The sequence below is a fragment of the Dendrobates tinctorius genome, unplaced genomic scaffold, assembly GCF_039654945.1.
Source record: "Dendrobates tinctorius isolate UK_male_01 unplaced genomic scaffold, ASM3965494v1 ptg000462l, whole genome shotgun sequence".
NCBI classification, from domain to species: Eukaryota; Metazoa; Chordata; class Amphibia; order Anura; family Dendrobatidae; genus Dendrobates; species Dendrobates tinctorius.
In genome coordinates, this window is record NW_027362124.1 from 247501 (window position 1) to 250000 (window position 2500).

The 2500-nt window shown below is 38.8% G+C and overlaps 3 non-coding genes across 3 annotated transcripts in view; all 3 read right to left on the reverse strand.

Annotated features, from left to right (window-relative positions):
- Nucleotides 1-20, reverse strand: part of TRNAQ-UUG (transfer RNA glutamine (anticodon UUG)) — a 72-nt gene extending 52 nt beyond the window's left edge. The window contains exon 1 of the tRNA in view: nucleotides 1-20. This exon is cut by the window's left edge and continues 52 nt beyond it. This is a non-coding gene — a tRNA (tRNA-Gln).
- Nucleotides 21-675: 655 nt separating this feature from the next.
- TRNAS-AGA (transfer RNA serine (anticodon AGA)) lies at nucleotides 676-757 on the reverse strand. Its single transcript has one exon. It is a non-coding gene; the product is annotated as a tRNA-Ser (tRNA).
- Nucleotides 758-2353: 1596 nt separating this feature from the next.
- On the reverse strand, nucleotides 2354-2435 carry TRNAS-UGA (transfer RNA serine (anticodon UGA)). Its single transcript has one exon. It is a non-coding gene; the product is annotated as a tRNA-Ser (tRNA).
- Between the last annotated feature and the right edge of the window lie 65 nt (nucleotides 2436-2500).

Consider the following 2500-nt stretch of genomic DNA (forward strand, 5'->3'; position numbering starts at 1 on the left):
AACCATTACACCATGGAACCAACAATGACACAGTCATGGCTGCGGCTTGTTTTGCTGAATAAAGCATATGAAATCGTGAACGATGGCGAAAACAGGCTCCAAAGCTGCAGTGCAAATCTGCAATCATACACAATGGTAAATTGATATCTTATAAACTTTCATTCCACAAATTTACCAACATTTCCACGATATCACAGCTAGCGCAGTTTGAAATGTTGATGAAAAGTGGCTAGTAAAAAGATTGCTGTATCTGTTACTTGGAAAAAGTGTGAAAAAAATAAATTGCAAAACTTATACTGTTAGAAAACTGTTCATCCAGTAGTCGATAAAGATTAGCATTGCATGGTAAAAGGCTTCATCTGAGAGATAATTTAAGGTTTGCGCAAATCAAAGTGCATGTCCCAGTCCATTAGCCAGGACAGCGGTCTGTGGCTGCTGGACAAGATCGAGAGAAAAACTTCTTACCTGATGGCACCCACGGTGCTTCTTTTGATTAGCAGCAAGTCGCACATGTAATGTTGCTCCAGAATAGATTATCTAAAGAACAGTCAAAGATAAAGTCAGTTTGGTCCTAGAAACTCGCTCCATCACAGATCACTGTCATGGGGAATAGACTAGTAAACATGCAAATTGAACAACAAAGATAAAAGGTCAAAAAGTTATTTTAAACATAGACGTAGTCGGCAGGATTTGCACCTGCGCGGGGAGACCCCAATGGATTTCTAGCCCATCGCCTTAACCACTCGGCCACGACTACTCAGACGTCAATCTGTTATGAGTTTCACACACGTTTTCTAATAGCACCATGATCAAGCTCAGGGATCAACCCTCTGGAAGACATCTCAGAAAATGAAAAGAAAATACAAGGTCTCAGTAAAATGCAAAAATCTGATTTAAAGTCATCATCAATGGGAACCATTCACAGTTTAAAGCTTTTCCCTCTTCATAATGTGGATTTGGAGTCAGTCAGCTCCAAAAACATCCTTAAAAATAATCCGAAAATGCTGAGAAGACTGAACATAATCATTTCCAAGTAAAAAAGACTTGATGTTCATTTGATCAGGCTTTGGAGCATCTATTAACCATCTCAAGTTTCCAAAAATGTCCAGCGGTTAACTGAAATTACCATATCAATCTTCAGCTGTTTTTCACTTTGAACAGCTCCATACCTATAATACAAGTCAACGGTAAGGTTCGAAAGACCCTATAAAGGGTCCTGATTGACTTTTGTGTGCTACAAAAGAAGCCACAAAACACATTCAAAAGACGCCGAAAAGAATTTTTAGAAAAACACCACCAAAAATGTTTATAAGGCACTTTAGGAAATTCTGGAAAACACAAGAAAAGATGGCTTAGAGAAAAATCAAAAACACTTCCTGAAGCCATTTTGGCTTCAAATCCTTGTCAGATTCACCCACTTGGAAAGAGTGTTATGTGAATATTGACTCAAGTCACAGAGTATGAGATTGCTTGGTATGACATAGACAATGAGTGATATTGACAGCTTTGACCATGAATCCTTGAACTCTTTTTTTGTCTTTTATTATGTGTATTTTAAATTGCTTGTTTCATCATAAACATTGGGCATCGTCGATCTGAGTGCAGATGGAAAAATCAAAATGTGTGCTCAGGTTCTACTGAGATTTCAATTCAGATCACTGGATCCAAAGTCCAGAGTGCTAACCATTACACCATGGAACCAACCATGACACAATCATGGCTGCGGCTTGTTTTGCTGAATAAAGCATATGAAATCGTGAACGATGGCGAAAACAGGCTCCAAAGCTGCAGTGCAAATCTGCAATCATACACAATGGTAAATTGATATCTTATAACCTTTCATTCCACAAATTTACCAACATTTCCACGATATCACAGCTAGCGCAGTTTGAAATGTTGATGAAAAGTGGCTAGTAAAAAGATTGCTGTATCTGTTACTTGGAAAAAGTGTGAAAAAAATAAATTGCAAAACTTATAGTGTTAGAAAACTGTTCATCCAGTAGTCGATAAAGATTAGCATTGCATGGTAAAAGGCTTCATCTGAGAGATAATTTAAGGTTTGTGCAAATCAAAGTGCATGTCCCAGTCCATTAGCCAGGACAGCGGTCTGTGGCTGCTGGACAAGATCAAGAGAAAAACCTCTTACATGATGGCACCCACGGTGTTTCTTTTGATTGGCGACAAGTCGCACATGTAATGTTGCTCCAGAATAGATTATCTAAAGAACAGTCAAAGATAAAGTCAGTTTGGTCCTGGAAACTCGCTCCATCACAGATCACTGTCATGGGGAATAGACTAGTAAACATGCAAATTGAACAACAAAGATAAAAGGTCAAAAAGCTATTAAAATAGACGTAGTCGGCAGGATTTGAACCTGCGCGGGGAGACCCCAATGGATTTCAAGTCCATCGCCTTAACCACTCGGCCACGACTACTCGGATGTCAAGCTGTTATGAGCTTCACACATGTTTTCTTATTAGAAAACTATTGCACCAAGTTA